This window comes from Triturus cristatus, chromosome 12, assembly GCF_964204655.1.
Source record: "Triturus cristatus chromosome 12, aTriCri1.1, whole genome shotgun sequence".
Taxonomy (NCBI): domain Eukaryota; kingdom Metazoa; phylum Chordata; class Amphibia; order Caudata; family Salamandridae; genus Triturus; species Triturus cristatus.
Window position 1 is genome coordinate 644,717,798 of NC_140595.1, and position 19,046 is coordinate 644,736,843.

A 19,046-nucleotide genomic window follows, 5' to 3' on the forward strand; every position below is an offset into this window, starting at 1 on the left:
TTGCTTTAGTCCTGTGTATTTTTACATTGCTCTTAAATGCTTTTTTTTTATGTGTATTGCATTAGAGTACATTTTACAACTTATTACGGTAAAATGAACACACCTCAAGGGACACTTAAAACAATGTTATTGTGGGAATTATGGTGCCTAGGGTAGGCATTCAATAGTGTGTGTGTATGTTGTTTGTGTGCAATGCAATATGTAGGAAAAGGGACATAATACATTACCTACATATATTTTAGAAGCAAACACAACACAGTAGTGTATTGACACATAAAACAGTAGTACTTACCAGTATCCACTCCGCCAGGGACTCACTCAGTCAGCAAACTGCCTCTAGGACAACGCTAGCATAACAGGGACATCTAAATAGGCTCGGCGCAAATCTTCTGACCCGACAGCAACGGAATACTGTTAGCCAGCAGAGGAGTATGCCGTCTCGATGATGATGTGCTGCTTACGTGACAGGAAACAGTGTGTGGATGCGGATGTCGGTTTAGCCAGCACACATCTAAATACAGCGGACGGGATACCAACAGCTTGACGGGGTACTAGGATACTTTGTCACGGAGGGACGACAGGAGTCCCGCTGGGATCTAAATCAGGTCCTAAGTAAAGACAATGTCACTGATATTTTGTTAGGTTAGCTGTTAGTTTTAGGCTGTCCAGTTTAGTGCTGTGCAAGCTGAAGGAGAATGCTTCTATTTTAAAGACTCCTTCCCCCCTATTTACCACACACACATGCACCTTTCTTTCTTGAAACTTAAATACATTCAGCAATACACTTTAGGTTCTGTGGGATTGCAGAGACTTTTGAAGAGAGAAAATAATTAAAAGGACACTGTGGTGATATTTAACAACCTCTCCAAGTCCTGATGATTAACGAAAAATCATCAAAAGTATTTGGCAAGGATGGCATGAAATACTTGCAACACACAAGAAAATTTGTCAAATCTCCTCAGTGCCCAAGCAACAGATCAGTACATCCTCCATTTTGTATGTAACTGGTATGGGGCCCAAGAATGTTGGAAATCCATGGCCAAAATAATAAAAGAACTGACAGGTTGGCGCTCTTTGTCCCACAAAATCATTCCATGTGGGAAAGCATGAACTACAAAGGAGATGAATAAACATACACTGGAAAAGAATGCCAAAGTATTGTTCTTGACACAGTAAAACGAGCATGGTTAAAAATATTTCATTATCAATATAGAAAACTGCAAAAGAGGTATATGTGCGATTAGTAAGGCAGGCATTTTTTGAAATGTGATGTGTGTGTGTAATAAAGTTTATTTTTCCATACAAAAGTGGCATATCCCACTCTAAACATAAGCAGAAGGTTATGAGGTAGATGTGCATTTTACTAAATCTATGCAATTAAAAAGCTTTCCTTGAGAAAATCTTGACAAATCCCCAGCAAGAATCATGCATACCTTTTGTTGGAAAGGTTAATGTACATAACTCCTTAAGGAACTATTTAAAATGTTATCTGATCTATATATAAATAAAGTTTGTTTTACTAAAAAAGTGTTTGGAGTAAATCAGAGTCTAAGATGAGCTAAATGCAAGCATGGTCCAATATGAAACCCACAGTCCTTAGCATGAAAACAAATGTTAATTGGGGTAAGCTGCAGAAATTTAAGCTGTTACTAGAGGTCACTTGAGTAAGAAACAAATCTTTCTAAAAAAGGCGGTTATTACAGGTCCCGAGAGTCAGGTATACGCTCTTGTAATAATGTGGCTGCGGTACCTTAGCTCGTTCTTAGAGGTCCCTGTAGTCAGAAAGAAGCAGGATACAGCACCTAAGATCACTTCTAGAGGTCCCTGGAGTTAGACACAACCCCTTTCTGTAGCAGGCTGCAGTACCTTAAGCTGTTATTGGAGGTTCCTGGAGTCAGACATATGTCCTTACTGTAATCAGGCTGCAGCAACATAGGTTGTTACTAAATGACCCTTGGCCAGACACAAGTCCTTTCATGTAGCAAGCAAAAGGATCTTGTGACATTATTAGAGATCCCTGGGGTCAGACATAACTGTTTTCTGAAGCAGGGTGTGGTTACTTAGGATATTATTGGAGGTGACTGGAATTAGATCCTTGCTGTAATAATGCTGCAGTACCTTAGGTTGCTAATAGAGGTCCTGGAGTTAGGCTTAAACCTTTTTTCCGTAGCAAGCTGCAGTACCATAGGCCATTACCAACCCCCACCCCCTCCCCCGGAGTCAGAAATACATATTTTCTGAAGGAGGGTGAAATGCCTAAAGCTGTTGCTAGAGGTCCCTGGAGTCAGACATATTTTGTTGCTGTAGTTAGCCTGCAGGACATTATGCAATTCCTTCATGCCCACAGCTGTTCATTTAATCACAGATACCAGAGGTTTGTGTTGAGCAGACACTTATTGTTTCAGAAAGAAGGATCACATAGAGGGTGTCATAAATGTGCATATTCACTTTCATAAGGCAATCAATGTTCTTCTGTTTTCTATGCCCTAAATACAAATTCTACCAGTGGGTCTTGATAATAGGCAATATTGACATTAGTTCCATTCTTCCATGTTTGGGAAGAAGTCACCCTAAGATTCTTAGCTAATACCAGGCTCTCATGTACATCTGACAATTATTCAGGAGTAATAGTAAGACATTTTTCTTACTGTAATATCAAGATTCTTTTTGCCATTTCCTGTCACATTGTTTTCCGCAGGATAGAACCTTTTTCTTAATGTTTCAGTGCACCAAGAAGAGGGCGATTGAAATATCAATAGAGAAGGTTCCCTTGAATGTATTTGGTTGAAAATGGAAAGGAACAGTGGCACATAAAGTTGACTATGTTTTTGTTTTCAGCAGGCCAGATAACCCAGAGGGTGTGGCTTAAATATAAATGTGCATTTTCACTTTGCATGTTTTTATGGTCTAAATAAAAAATCTAGCTCTGGATTGTGATGATGATACACATTAGTGAGGCTCTCAATGCATTCCTTGATGCTCTGGAAGATGTCATACTAATATGTTTAATAAATACCAGACACTTGTAAGTATAAAAAGCACCATTTTGTAGCTACAATAGCAAGTTTCTTAGCTGTATTAATAAAATGCTTTTTTGTTTTTGCACAGGAAATTAAAGTCGGGCAGCAGAAGTTTAGGTTTACTTTTAGATGTCCCATTACCACATAATAAGACAATGTAACCTTTCACAGGATGCCAATGGCTAGAGGGACAACACACCAAAGAACTGGTAAACATTAAAAAAAATATCAAAGCCATTGGCTACCGGGGATGACTCAAAACTCACTCACTATTTCTTTTTTCTATTAGTAACATGAGTGCTACCAGACAGGTAATGTTAACTAATAATTTGAACCTTTACAGCTGCGCAAAGGGAAGTGGGTGGCCTGCATCAGGTCGGCAGAAGTCCCCCTTCTTCAGTTGATGACCGGCAACCAGGCTATCACCTCAGGCTTTCATACCTCCTACTGCAGCCATCTCTGATTCCCCTGCCCCCAGAAGAACCCCCTTAAGACCCACCTTTATGCTCTAGTCTACTTGCACCTCCTGCCTGTGCATGGAGGGGTTACTGTAACATTACTCTCAATTCCTTCATATGCATCAGAACACATAGAAGAAACAACCAACACCAGGAAATTCTGTTTGCGGAGAGTAGTACAAGGGTCGTATTATGTAAAGTGCATACTACCTTGGTCTCTAACTACTGGGTTTGCCGTGCGCAGACCTGGTCAGTGAGTCCTATTACAGAAAATGTGCTACCGTGAGGGTAGCACATTAGTGAAACAAAGACTGGTTGTCATCTTTCACTTTGTAGGCAGCAATATGGTCTGCTTTTCAGTGGGGGACTGAGATCCCTCTTTAGGCAGGTGCAGTAAGTGACTGAACCCACCTGCAGGGAGATGTATGGAGAATCCATGGGACCACCCATACACCTTTTGAAGGATCACCCTCAGAGGCACCACATCTATGCACTAAATTATCGTGGTGTACAGTCAGTTCCCCTGACAGCTCCTTTGCCTGTGTGCCCAGGCTTATATAAGTGGCAAAGTGTTCCTGCATTTGCATGGGGTCACACCCCCATGCAAATGAAGGAACTCTGCCTGGAGATTACACTGGTGCATGTTAGTACTTCTATATTACAAAAGTGACTGCCCAAGAGTCTTCAGTCCCTTCTGGGGGACATACGAAGTGGGTGCACATGCCTGTTGTGCTCCTGGGGCACTTGTGTAATAAAGCCTCACGTCAGTTTAGCTACATTTTAGGGAAAGTCTGCTGTACGGAGGGAAATTCATGTCACCCCAAACAAAGGTTTCTAAAATACACTCCTTTATCACCAATATTGATCAGAGAATATGTATCTGTGCAAATCTACAATGGCAATGCCCACTTTAGACAGCAGAAAATCCACCGGATGGGTTTCCGTTGTCATAAGTTAGGGTTAATGAGGGGTACACAGATGTCCGGCGAATGTCCTTCAATGTGAGCATTTCCTACCTCTGCAACACCATTCCATCTATACATTTATACCAAGATAGGGCAGAATTGAAAGACATATGATTGAAATCCAGGCATATGCTTGTTGACTCTGTACATCCAAAATAAAGAGTATTACAAATTCATGGCATTCAGCACTCACTGGCTTCACTGCATGTAATTTAGAACTGGGTCATTGAACCAGGATGTTGTACAAGAAAGCAGCTGTTTTTTCTAGCAGAGGAATGGAAAATGGGAGCTTTCAACAGATAATAGATTGATTGCAGAACAAGAAGAACCAGGTGTCAAACAAAGGTTCTTTTTCTGGGGCATGCTGAAATGCACGTATACCAAGAAGAGCTAGCAGAATACCTCTTTGAGTTGGACCCTCTCTGTTGGAACATGTAATGACCTGTAGATCCATGAGATTGATGCCAGATAAAGCCATCTCAACCCTACAGCTTTCAAAGTCAGTAACTGGATTGCTTTTAAGTTGGGTAATATTAACAACTGTTGTTTACAGTACTTCGAATTGGCAAAAGTTAAGTTTTATGGGAAATAGAAATACGCTATTATATATTGGATAACACACAGCAAACTGGCCATTATAAGTATATTGCAAGACACTGATGAGTTCTACAGTCATACTTAGGTTTGTAGCAGAAAGCCAAGTACCTTTGCAAGGGTATGGAATTCCAACGGGAGTTTGACATACCTTTATAATATACCCGTGCTCACTACGCCACTGGAGTCAAGCTATCCTGGCTGATGACGGCTGATAGCCAGAAACCGGTCCTAGGATGCTTGATTCCGGTCCAGGGAAGACATGGCTTGGCAGTTCGAGCTGGACTGTTCCCATGAGGCACAGGGTCAAGACTGATTTGCATATGGCCATGTCTAAACTGGGGTGGTGTAGTGGGCAAAAGAACGATGGATTTAACCCAGATCTCTTGACTGGGGGAGAATGTCTGCATTGTCAGCATTCCGTCCATCAATTGTTTGTTGTAACACCTTTATAATATAATCAGCAGGTTGTGTATTATCCCATATAATATATAACAACATTAGATCCCAGCATGTCGAAGGTTGAAGGGAAGCCTTGCAAGGCTTCTCATGTAAGAAACTAAGGCTCTGATGTGTGAGACTACACTAATGTGACGAACTTCTAGGTATACAAATCCACTTTATCTCCTTTTTTCAAGTTTAATGATACCCTGCAAAAAAGAAATAGTAAAACTGTTTTTTCCAATGCACATTTGGACTCAATCAATAAAGTCAGAGCTAATGAGTATACAGAAAGACCTATACCATGCTCACCTGAGCCCATCCTGCACTCCTGCAAACTCTTTTGTAGTTCCATTGGGATCTGTAGATACTTTTTATATTAAACAGCGTGAACAACTTATAATTGTGAATACTAAATGGCGTTTGTTTCTGCAAGCAAGTGCCTAGTATTAAGTGAGAATATCGGGGTGCCTTATTCTGCACAAATGGGAAAAAACCTGGAGCGTTAATAATGCCCATTATCACTAAAACCCAGAATTGGCATATTTATTTTGGTCATAGAAAACAAGCAAAAATTGATAGACTTGTGAATGTAAATATTAAAATGTATGTTCAAGCCACATACTTTATGCAATCAAGCCTTGTGACACTTTATGCAATCAAGCCTTGTGACACTTTTTTTGCCATTGCTTCTTCCCCTTTTCAACAAGACTATTTTATGGTTGTGATGAACCATGCCGCTAGGTACCCAGAGGTGGTATCCTTGTGGATCACAACTGCATAGGTACTAGCTAGGTTTTTCTAGTAGTCCTTTCCATAGCTGGGTTCCCAAACACTGCGGGCGTGACGATGGACTAATTTCATCTCCTCTTACATGAGAAAGATGTTGAAGCAAGCTGGTGTCATTTACTACTTCTGCACTGTGTGCCTTCTTCAAACCAGTGGGTTGGTGGAATGCTTCAACATGATGCTTGGGAGAATGAAGAGAACACAATTAGAATTTCCATTCCTAACCAATGATTTTCTTTCTTCCTCAAAGATATCAATTAAGTGTAGCCAGGAGCAGTGGTTGCTGCCCCTCCTTTCCAATTTGGACCTTCTCTAACTGCCCTTGCTTAACCTGGCTTTAGGGTTCTTGGAAGCAGTGGCAGCTAGGAAAAGTAAACTGCTATAATAGTCATGCTTACTTGCTCTAGTTTTCACTGGTCTCCCTAATCTTTCAGCAAGGCACAACATGCTGTTGAGGGGCTAATAGCTGGGTCATGGAACCACAGTGTGATGTCAAGAGGAGGTTAAACAGTGTACAGTTGCCATTCCACTACCACTTTGCCTTTGATCCCTAGAGAAGCTATCCAAAAATCCTCACAAAAATATTTAGGGTCTTTAGCGTGCGCAAACAGGTTTTAGACCCGTTTGCGCACGGTAAAAACCTTGGGCCCATGTACATAACCTATTTTGCGACTCGCTATTAGGAAGGGGCGTTCCCTTCCTAATAGCGACTCATGAGGCATGTATGAATGTTTTGCGACCGCAACTGCAGTTGTAAAACACTCGCAAATTACCACCTACTCAATTTACTATGGTCGTACATCTGGCCCTTAAATTCATGAAATAAGCAAAAATTCCTTCTTAGTTATGCTCCACTTCATACTCCTCCAAAAGCGGTAGCTTTTCTCCCATTTTTTCCATCATCCCCACTGCAGTGCCAGATTGCTTTGGTTTTCTCTCCAACCTCAGCAGTTCCTGCTTTCGCTGTTGTTTCATTGACACAAGTAGTTACTGCTCTCACTGTTTTACTTTCTCCTTGTCAACACTTCCTGCTGTCCTTGCTTTTCTCATTCATGAAAAAAAAAATCAAGCAACTTCTGCTTACCAAGAACCATACATTTTCACTGTGCTTTGCACTTTCTATCAGTAGGTTCTACTGTTTGTGCTTTCTCTTTGTCTGCATCATTCTGTACCTCCTCAGCATTTCTGCTTTGGTTTTTTCTCTAAAATGTCCTTTCTAGTTTGTCAATCCCTCCTCAGCCATCACTGTTTCCAGCTATGAGGCCTCTGCCTCTTCCCTGGTTAGTAATTAACCTGCAGAATTTCCTCTTTCATAGTTAAGTTTGGCTTTCTTGGTGGGTATGTCCAACATTTTATCAAATTCTTTAAGTCTGGCATTAGTTAAGACTTTTTTAATGTTACTAATACATATACTATGCTTATGGGGGCTTTCAGTCAACTCTCTTTATCCATTGTTCCGCTTTTGTGTCATTCATATATTATTTTCACCCACTCCAGCATACAACAGGGGCAGTGGGACTGCCCACATCAGCCACTGCATAATGTCATTGAGAGGAATGGAATTATGGTGATTAACAAGGAACACATACTCACACAAATACGTTCCCTCCAGTCCTCGGAACTAATATGGCAATGTATGCATTTGGAGACCAAAAAAGCATTTTTGCTTTTAGCCAATAGTTTTTGTTATTCTGGTGATGGCCAACAGCTCCCCCCAACAGTTAAGTTTACCAAACATCATGTCAAAATAAAAATTGACAAAGCCAAAAGGCTGGGAGCCTACCTATTGGATTTGTCAATTCTTGTTATTAAAACAAAGTACAGAATTTCCACTATATGAATAGAAGCCAAGGCTTGCCAATGGAAAGTTAAAGCTTGGCCAAAGTTTTGATGCAGTTTTTTTACAGGCTTCAATATTTGAACGCTTTAGTTTGATTGCTCTTCTCTTGTCTCGTCTCTGCTCTCAAGCACAATGCAGCGGATCATTTTTTGTATATAGATTTGGTTGGGGCCGCACTGGAGGAAAAGGGCATGTTCTAATAGCAAACAGTCAAAGTGAACAACACATTTCACAATGTCTGTCTGCTAGACTCTTGGACTCTGTGACAATTTTCACTGCATGGATCATAAGAAACCAAACCACATGTTTATATAGCATCAAAAACCCAAATGGGTCTAATCACTTGCCGGAATCTGGCATACAAACAAGGTCTTTTTTCTGTACAGCAAGAGCTGTTTCATTTGCCTGAGACCATAGAGGACATTTGTACACCGTACATTCAAGAGATGGAAATTACTGCCTTCCAGTTCTTTTCCTGACACTCTTTGGGGGCTTTGAAGCTATTTTCCAGCAGATCTAAGAAGTCTTATGGGTGCAATTAGGGGGTACATTTGTCATATGACGACTGGTGCCTATCCATCCTTCACAAAAGGAGAACCAACTGTTAGTGATCAATAGTTTATAAATTCTTAGAAGAGATACTACAAAAAATGTAACGTTAGAAGATGAGTATCATAAATCTAGCTTTTCATTGTAGAAATATATATCTTCATGCAATTATTACACCTTAATACATAAACAGCTGTAAACTAAAATACATTCCCAATTGTGACTTATAAACACGTGCAAATTAAACATATTCAGATTGTTTTTTATCATAATCTGTGTGGAATCCTCATTATTTTTGATCCCACACTTTGTAATTTAACTAGGCATTCCATCCAGAGCAGTCTTATCTTGATTGAGTTCCTGTTAAGGCCAAAAAACTGGGACTGTTAATGTTAATTTAGGTGAACCTAGTGATTCATCCTTAACTTTCTTATTTGGAATTATTTCCAAATAACCATCAGTGCAGTTAAGATAAAATGCATAGTTTTATTTTTCACTAAAGTTTATGTAGCCGAGCCAAGCAAACGTGTTTCACAACATCCTGGCGTTTCCTCAGGCTCTAACACATGGTACAAAATATTTTTATATTGTGTGAACTTTGGCTGAACAGAATCAGATTCCATTACAGAAATTGATCTTCTGGCATTCATGGTAACAATTGTCTAAAGATAACACATATTTTGCAACATCCTTCCGCTTCCTTCTAACACATTGTACACATTCTTAAACCCACAAATTTCAAAGAGAAAAGCAAAAACAACAAAATAAAATAAAGACAATCATTAATTAACCTAACTCTTCCACCCAAAAAACATCAACAAAAGTCATTAAAACATTCTCCCTGGTTCCTATCAGCAAAACACCATTAAAGTTCTCTTGTTCCAGAAAAATACATTTTTGTGATTTCACGCTTTACTCCAATTATCTTATTACATAATGTGATCCTAAAACAAAATAATGTTAGTTAATTGTCCCTATGACAAGATGGCAGGCAAGGGATTATATATGAATATCCTTATAGCATTGAATATCCTTATAGCAGCGAATAGTTAAATAGTTAAAGCCAAAAACCATTTCAGCATCTATCTCAAACATAATTCTGAATTACCTCAAACTTGTACAAACCAACAGTATGCTCTTTGCAGTTACATCTATACCATGACAATATACATTGCTAAGTTTACACTCAAATATACCACTTTTCGCAAAATATAAGATCTTCATTATAAAGAACCTTAACACATATCTAAATATATAACAACATTTAGTTAAAATACATTTCAATGACTGTCCAAATCTTGCAGAATTTACTAGACGTTCATGTTACAATTAGATCGTTCAGTGTTCAAACTCATCTTGGAATCCAGACTTAATGTACCCTTTAGGATAGACATAAAGGTTTTATTTAAATCTAATTACCCAATTATCATAGATTACAAACTAATTGTACGCTCTCATTTATTCATATAAACATATCTCTTAAATCAAAAGAAATTCTTCATCTACAGCAAAACATCATCGACCATTTTATATTACGTGAACTTTCCTCCGGACAGAATCATATCCACATCATAGAAATGTATTTTCTCATATGTGTCACAATAATTCTCAAAGGTCAAAAATAAACCAAAAGAGAAAAGAAAAGACAACTGCTAAACCACATTTACTTAGCTACAGCGCATGATAATCACCCACAAATCAAAGTATTACTTAGATGCTTACTTAAAGATGCCTCTTTTTTGGTAATAGCGAGGATTTCATGATTGTCTTTATGCACTTGTCATTTTACATGCCTCCAGAGCCTGATTAAATTATGAGATGTGGGACTACAAGTATATTCATACCCTGAATTTATTGACAATAATGAGGATTTCAAACAAAATGATGATTCGAACAATCTGAATGAAATGAGTTTGTAGTTTCTTAAGTCACAATTGGGAATGTATTTTGGTTTTAAATATTTATTCAGCTGTAATATGAAATATGTTTTGTATTTGTATCTATTTTCTACAATAAAAGGATGAATTATTGATACAGCTAATTTTTTGAGGTTTCTCTTCTTCTAGAAATGTATGATCTGTTGATCACTGAGAATTTGTTCCCGCTTTGTTAAGAATTTGTCTGTATTGGAAGTCAGAGAGGTTACTGAGCTCAAATGATTTTGAGCTGGGCGCAGGGCCTTGAATTGTTAATGAGTGGTGCCTATCTATATTTGGAATTGTGTGTTCATAAAAGTATTTCAAATGTAATATTAAGATTGAAAATTGCTGGTACTGCAGAGTTTTGTAGTATTAACAGCTTTTTGATGGTTGTTCTGTAAGTACGAGTTAATAAGGAATTAGAGTAATTGACTTTAGAGTCAATAATAGCTCATGCAATGATTCTTGGTTTTCCTAGGAGACCATATGTTTCGGTTTTCATAAGAGCTTCAGAAGGAAATTTCCAGAACAACTTTTCTGATTAACATGACATACCCTTGTCATTCTTTTATCACACTAAATTCAGATTGGTTTAACCCAGTCTTTTATTTCCACTTTAGAAGTGCCAAGGGACAAAATGCACTATTCTGCAATATGGTGCCTCAGCTAGTGTGCAATAGCAATAAGCAGGAATTTGGCCTTTGTGTCGTTAGGAGCAAAACGATTTTTATTCACTCATACTTGGACATCAAAAACCCTAACTCATTTCTGTTTAATAATGCTTTAGGCCTCTGACAGATGAACCGTCACCTGGTTTTTTTCTGCATAGAACTGGAAGATCACTTTCAAATTAGTCACCAGTTCATGCATTGATTGGACATAAATTTTAAAAAGTTGGTGAGGGAGGAGACATAATCCCTGAGAGTACCCGCACTTAACCATCATGGGCACAGCTGGGCATTGATCCATACGAATCTTGGGCTATGTTTCCCATACCCATCACCCCTACAAATCATTCTACCAAATATACATAGTTTGTCACTGGACATCCATGCATTAAAACTTAACATCAACGTGCTACTTGGATAAAGGCAGAGTACAGATTCAAGGTTTGGACATAGTTTAAAACTAGAGAATTAGCAAGCCAAATACATACAGTCATTGGTCTTCCATTCTCCACCTGGAGGCTAAGGTACAGTGTTGCCCACAGGCTCAATACAGAGATTCCAGGAAGAAAGGAGATGAATGAGAAAGAGTGAGGGGTAAGTAGCAACAGCACAAAGATACCTGCCTAGTGAAGTTACCCACAAGATCAAGAGAAAATAGCAAAGGTGGAAACAGGAGGGGAGCTGGGTGTGAACTGTAAAGAGAAGCGTGTAAGCCTATCAACACTCACTGATGATACCCCGACCCTCAGGGGCTCCCCCTATTTTTTGGGAGACATGTGGTGGAAGGCGTCAATCAGGTGAGGTGCATTAGCAAATGAAGCAAGTTACCATGATCTATCTGCTGGTCCATAACACACCCCACCCCCAGTCTATGAGACATTGTAGCTGACCTCATACCCTATGGTAATTGAGCATGGAATTAACTTCATAGCCTAGTACAGCATCAACAATTACTGGTTAAAGTGTGGGGGCAAAATGGAGTGGCCCAGACCATGATGGTTGGAACAAGAAGACATTGAAGACTGTGTTTATATGTTAATGCTTAGGTAACAAGAGGTGTACTGCTACTGGATTGATTACCTTAAAAATTGGGATAGGACCAACAAAGGTAGGTTTGAACTTCACATGGTATTCTGGAAGAGATAGATGATGGGTGGAGTCCATACTGAATTTCCCACTATATATAATAGAGCATCTTGCTCTTGTTCAGATGTTGTCTCGGGTTCTTTTTTATCTTATGGACTGATGAGACAAAATATGTGATGGAGAGAAAAATATTCAAGGGTTCTTGAGTGGGTAACAAGCAAGGATGGAATCATAATCAAAATGATGATGATTTTAAGGAACTGTAGTAATTTCTATCTCCTGGAAATATATTTTCGCTAAAATGTGAGGAGTGACTTCTTGGGTACGAAATGTTCCATTTTGGTGAATGAGTCAGTTATCACCAATCAAGTTATATATTTGTTTGAGGAGGTAAATCCACATTAAAATTCATAGATATGGTGGAGAAGCCAGAGGCTTAAAAGGTCTACAGATTTTCGACAAACATTCATTGTCACAGAAAACACGTGGCAATGTACTCTTGGCTAGACTTTCTCATCTTTGGCTACCAGAATTAACTTGCAACTAATTCTGCAGCGTGTCTTGTGCCAGGGTGACTGGTAAAAAACACTTTTGCAGAATCTGATATTGCAGTTCCTTTGTGAGTACAAACAGGCTTTTCTCTTTAGAGGAGCCCTTATTGACAGTCTTCAGTCTTGGCTTTGCTGTCAACTTTGCTGTAGGCTGTTCCACGTCTACAAATACCTCAACAACATTGGACCCAAATACCTCAACGAGAGATTATCCTTCCATGCACCCAAGAGGAACCTCCGCTCCGCCGACCTCGCCCTGGCAGAGATCCCACGCATCCGCAAAGCAGAACCGGCAGGAGAGCTTTCTCCTACATCGCAGCCAAGATCTGGAATGAGCTCCCTGTGAACATCAGACGCTCCCCGACACTGCACACGTTCAGGAAAGACCTCAAGACCAGGCTCTTCGACTGATCCAGAGCCGTGTTTTCCCCTCCCCCGCACCTCGAGACCCTCACGGGTGAGTAGCGCACTATATAAGCCCCTGATTGATTGATTGAACCACTAGTCTAGTCAGTCTAGTCTTTTTGAGCCTTTTTAACTACTTCCAGAAAGTTGTTGCTGTGATAGGTCTGGTATATACTACAGGAAGGATTAAAGATGGAGGAGATTCCTCAATGTTTTTCAATTTCTTGATGAAGCGTCTGCTTTACCGTGTTTCCTGGTCTGTTGATGATTTGAAAGTGGAAGTCTGAAATTTCCACATCTCATGGATTTGAGCAAACCAAGGTTTTTATGATCTGGCCAAACTTTCATCTCATGGTTAGCTCCTTCTAAATAATATCTCCATGTCTCTAAGATTATTAGTGGTCCTTAATTGCTAGGAGCACAGCACCCACTCCAGTTATGAATCAATCCTAATCCCATCAAGATGAACTGGAAAAGTCTACGAAAAACATGTTTGGACTACTTTGCTTGTTCAAAGGATGCCTGAAAACTTGAAATTGGGGGTCATTCTGTTGGGTTTGCAAGTTTGGAATGCTCCTCCAAATTTTACAAATGATTCCAAATTCTTATCTGGGCTTTTGCCACTTTCCCACTACATATTCTAGGCACCGGACAGTATTGGGAATCATAACAAAAAAAAAGATGGAACCATAGCAGAATTAGAATAACATTTTTGGGAGAGTTACATAATTGCAGATGGCAAAGCGACACTTGATAAATTGAACAAGTCAACTGCTGACTTTAATCCTATTGAGCAAAAAAAAAAAAATGACGCTCAAAAAAGACATATTTAACTACAAGAAAAATAAAAACTATCCTAACAATCTTTTTTACACCCAACAGCAATCACCACAGTACATACCGGGGATAGATATAAAAAACATGAGTTTGTCACTTTTTCTAAAACATCCTATAGTTCCCTGGATTACTCTAGCCCATTAGAATGGACTAGTACAGGCTAAACATCTACCTTTAATTACAACTCATAATTTTTGGGCAAAAATCAACAAGGGTGGGGGAGAGGACAGGGGGAGGTCAAACAGAACTTTCAGTCAGTGGAACAGTAGACAAGACAACAATATTACAGTTCGGATGTTAAATAGTGACTTAGAAAACTGACACTATACTAATCTTTAACCTGTTTTACCATCTGTAATCCAATACAGAAATCTCTTTGTTGAGCAGGGGACATTTTTTTGTTCCAATGAAAAGAAAAGATTTGTTAATATTCAAATGGAACTGATACAGTTTTTGTTCAAGAAATCTTTTTTTTTGAGAATCCAGACAACAACAAATATAACCTAAGTGGTCTGAGACCTCCTTCTACCTTCACCCCATCACCCCCAGCTCAAAAATGACTTAGGAGCTATTCGCCTTTGAGAGTGTAATTTTGAGAGAAGTGACTAAACTTAAACCATCCAATCAATACATCCCTCATTATATAGCTATGGATAAAAGACAGTCTTTGAGTAATTTGAAGGACAAAGCAATCAGATAAGAGTGGTGGCATTGTAATTCATAGCACAAAGGCATTTAAACTGGAAAGTCTTAAACAGTTGAGTAATCACAATCATTATGTTCCATTGGCTGTCACTGCACTTCAACAAATTCAGAAAGAAATTAGGGAGATCACAATTAAACTAAAACTGATGTTTTTTGAGTAATTATGGATATCTTTATTTAAATGCCAAATCACCATGCACATCGATTCTTTAGACTTTCCCTAAGACTCATAAGAATTTGCAAAGCCCTACTGGTAGACCAAAAGTCTCAGGTTGTGGTTCAGTGTTTGAACCCCTTGGCAAATATGTTGATATCTTTTTCAAAGAATGTATACTTTCTACTAAGAGTTACATATGTGGCAGCAATGATTTCACCAGCAAGACAGATGACATTTCATTGAAGGTATGGTCTGTATGGGAATTGAGTCACTGCATTTCAACATCCCTTAAAGTGATGGTTGTCAGAGTGATCGCTGAACTGCAGGACATACTGCCAGCTCCCTTCATAGTCCCAACTGAATTTGTCATATATTAATGTTGCCTTTGCCAAAATCTGCGTCTATGGAATGCATTTCTTACAAACTAATAGTACTCCCATGGCAGCTTCTTTTGCACCAAAGTTTGGTATTTTGTAGGTAAATGAGTACGTTTAATTAATCTCAAATGCTGAAACCAAGTATTGATGACATATTTATGATTTGGAAAGGTGAGGATAGCGTGTTAAATTACTTTTTCATGTGGATCAATTCCCTAACCACGGCCGTGTATTACACTTCCAACTACATCAGGATTTTCATTGACTTCCTTAATCTCATCAAAATCTCTTTTGATGGGCTTCTAGGCACAATTGTGTTCTGTAAAGCAAGTGAAAGTAATACACTATTGCAGTACTGAGGCAACCACTCCAAAGCACTTCAGAAAGGGCTCCCCTATAGACAATTCCTGCGTAGTCAGAGGAATTGAAAATGGAGACAAGACTACTTCAGAGAAGCTGAGGGTTGGAACGCTAGCTGTAGCGTGCCTAAAATCGAATTTGGAGAACATTAAAGAGAGCCTGGTGCTCTCCTTTTGAATAATTGTTAAACCCTAGGGACACGAATTGCTTGTGTTAGCACTTTTTGCTCACATAGCAAAACACTGATCATGATCATTAAGAAACATTGGTCGTTAATACGATCTATTGGCCTGGCTGATTATCTTGCAATGTTGCCATTCTAGAAAGATAAATATCGAAGCGATCAACTTATTCATGCAAGTTTTCAGAAAAGAAAACCCACAGACTTCCAGAATCTAGCAACATTGTATTCTTTTAATCTCAATGTCATCTACAGTATTGTAACTTTTTGTTTAGTCATTGAGAATGCCATTGATTGAAATACTATTGTGTCTGTATTGTACACATTGAATAATGGTAACACCTTTGCTTGTGTTCCTTACCTTCATGATTGCTGTTTTAGCAAACTGTGTAGCAATATGCTGCATATTGTAAGCAGACTACTGTATTATCAGTTCTGCGTACTCATAAGAAACTGGCATTGCTTTCTCCCAGTCATAACAGTTTTTTTTATCGATGACTAGTCTCGGTCTTCAATTAATTTTAGTTTTCTTCCTGTTAAATATTTTCATGATTTGGGTTCTAGTTACCACCTTTTTTGGTGCAAATATTTTAAGCCTTCCTTCTTTTGAGATGCATCCTTTCTTTTCCGACTCTTTGGTATTTAGCACAGGCCTTGTATTTGAGCGTGTGACTGCCATGTTAATAAGGGGGCATTTCGTCCCTTCATGCACTTTGTTGTCCAACACTGGATGCAGCACACTGACTCTGGTGGCGGTGCTCTTTGGAATTATCTTTTTTTGGCCTTTAAATTCAGATAGTGATTCCTCCTGCAGATTTTAAACCTGATCAACACTTTTTTGGATTGTTTTCAACCATTCACTTTCTGCTTGGTATGGGATCTTCAGGCCCTAAGTATATTCAGCGTCAATTGTGTTTGCTTCAATCCTTCTAAATGACCCCTTTATTCTGTCTCTTATTGGTATAGGTTGTCCATTGATGCACTCATGAATTGGCTTTCTGATGTATGTTTACAGACATTCTGAACCTTGACTAATAGGTCAAGTTCAAATTTAATGTTATAGTTAATTTAAACCATAACAAGTTTGCAAGTTAAACTATAAAATACAATTTATAACATCATGAAATTAGAACGTGCCTAAAGGAAAGTGAAATCAATCAATCTACCCTGAGAATGACATGTTTACTAATACAGTGTATCTTAAAACCAGGATCCGGACCGAAGAAGTACGTGACGCTGTCGAGACTGGCTGGACCATGACTATTAGATTACGATTGATTCTACCTGTTACGCGGGGAGCTTATATCTAGACCCCCCCCTTGCCACAAAGAAAGACTGCTTATATACCTTATATAGTAGCAGAAGTGACTTATAGATATTCGTGGATGGGAATCTGATCGTAAGGATCTTCCTTTTATGACGTTTCGCTTAATTGTTGGAAATTCAATGACCCTACTATCATCTCAATGCCCTGAAGAAGTCCTGCAATAGGACGAAACGCGTCGGCTGTGATGTGCTTTTTAGCATGAAAATAGAATAAAAAGATGTGTCAAGAAAACCTTTGGCTTACTCACTGATTGGATCCGAACTATACTAATGTTCTAAATTGATCTGCATGATATGAAGTGGTGCACCATTGCTTTGGGTTTATTTGTCATGGTTCCGTTGGAATTAGTACTGTAACAGTGGGTACTGTTTCTGTGTGCACACGCACCCTTGATCAAATTTATAAGGGTTAAAGATTTAGGAGTCAATCAATGGTTAGGTGCTGAAATTGTGAGGGTTCCACTGTTTTTCTTCTGGCTCATGTATCTTAAAACCAGACTAATAGTTTAAAACCAGTGCAATATTTGTGCAAATACACAAAGCAATGTAAACTAGTGTTCAGCCTACAAGTTCAGCCTTGGACAGTATTCACTGACAGTATACTTTTTAAAACCAAACTGGTGCAAATTTGGGTTTATGGCAATGAAATGGGCAAGGTAAACTTAAGATCCATCGGCAAAGGACATCCCCGGACAGTCAATTCTTTTTAGTGGAGGCTGTCCCTTCCGCGTTCCGATGTTATGTGAAGACTGGATCGGCTCAGGGTTTTTTGATTGGGGCCATTGCCAGAAATTTAGCAAGCTTACAATTTAACTGTGGGTCACCTGGGTTGAGGCACACTATTATTGATTGCCTACACGTACGGATGCCTCTGTTGTTGAAGCTTCTCTTTAATACTAGTGAGCAAAGCTTTCACAGTTTGGGACAAATGCAGATCAAATGGAAGAAGTCCTTGTTTTCTCCTTTGCAGAGTCTACGTGATGTGGGCCTGTTGCATTTCCAAGTTGGTTGATTTGCTAGAGCTGGTATAGTATCCATGCACAGGATCATAAGTCTGTGTTTTTTATGTGCCAGAAAGGGAATTGCCAAGTAAGGTGCTGGTGTCAGAGTGTCATAATATTTGATTACCATCCATGCATGACATCAGGGGCTGAATTTGACTTTTTTTATTCTGGACAAAACTGGAGATTTACAGCCCTGTTGGTCGCCCTTTTAGAGGCGTTGTACAGCGCACTCATTGCCCACAGTTCAGTTAGACTCAGTTGTTTAATGGAGATATTCGGATATTTATAATATTTTGACCGCTAGTCACTTTGAAGAGCCTACCATAACGTGCTATTTAAATTTAGTAATAATAATAATAATCCGATGTTTGTAAAGCGCAAACATGTCACCCTTAAGGGTCTCAAGGTGCTGGGGGCCGTTGGGGAGATTAAGTGAGCTATTGCCCAGAGTCACATGATGCTGAGCGGATCTGCGTCCGGCGCTGGGGATCGAACCATGAGCCCCACGCTCCGGAGTCAGCTGCCCTGGCTGCTGCACCACACCTCTCCCGCAATGTAGAATCTTGGTCTTGGCTGATTTTATACCAACCTTTTATTGTTATTGATCTTCTGGCTCAAACTCAAGCTGGATTTGTGCAAGCAATGTACATTGAGGCAGGGCTTAATCTGTGATGTATACAATACTGCAGCATCCTGCCCTCTCATGGTCAGTTGGAAGCAGCTTTGCAGAGATGACTGTTAAGAGCAATGAAATGATGGACCACCTTGTTTTTTTGCCAAGGTGGTAAAGATGTGAATTAGTACGTTCCCCTTC